Raw genomic sequence first — 801 nt, forward strand, 5'->3', positions numbered from 1 at the left:
CTCGCGTCCCCAGTGCCCCCCGGTGCCCACGGCTGTCCCCGCAGTGCCCTGATGACGCTGATCGCCCTGCGGAACCTGGCGCTGGGCCGCCCTGCCCCAGAGCGCCTGGCACAGGAGGTGGCCTTCGCCAGCTGGCGCGGGGAGGAGGAGGAGGCTCGGCCCGAGAGCGACGGGGGGGCCCCGAGGGGCCCCGAGCTCTGAACGCCCCAAATAAATGCAGTTTTGTAAGCCAGAAATCCTCCCGTGCCTCAGTTTCCCCCGGTCCCCAGATTCTCCCCATAACCGCCCCCCTGCCCTGTGCGTTCCCCACTGTGCCCCTTTCCCTCCATCCCTCAGCCACATCCCCCTCCTGGTTCCTCCATCCCATCTCCCCCATACCCCAATTCCCCCAAATCTGTTTCCCCCATACCTGTTTCCCATTCCCATTATCTCCCCAAACCCCAATTTCCCCCGCACCTGTTGCCCCAATGCTCATTCCTGCCTTGTACTCCGCTTCCCCACCCTATTTCCCCCACACACATTTTCTCCCCATCTCCTCCCCCAACCCCACTTTCCCTTGCACCCCAGTTTCTCCCTCTCCAGTGCCTCAGTTCCCAAAATCCCTCAGCTGCCCCCGCGTCCCCCACACACTCGAGGTGGCTCCATCTAACCCATCGCTTTTATTGAGATTCTTTTTCTTTTTGAGTTCATTTTTGGATTCAGTGGATTAAAACATTCGGACGAAACCTCCCGAAAATAGTAAAACCAAGAAAAAAAACCAAAAAAAAACCTATCCTCAAGGGCAGGGAAAGCCCCCCCTGC

This window comes from Geospiza fortis, unplaced genomic scaffold, assembly GCF_000277835.1.
Source record: "Geospiza fortis unplaced genomic scaffold, GeoFor_1.0 scaffold658, whole genome shotgun sequence".
Classification (NCBI taxonomy): Eukaryota; Metazoa; Chordata; class Aves; order Passeriformes; family Thraupidae; genus Geospiza; species Geospiza fortis.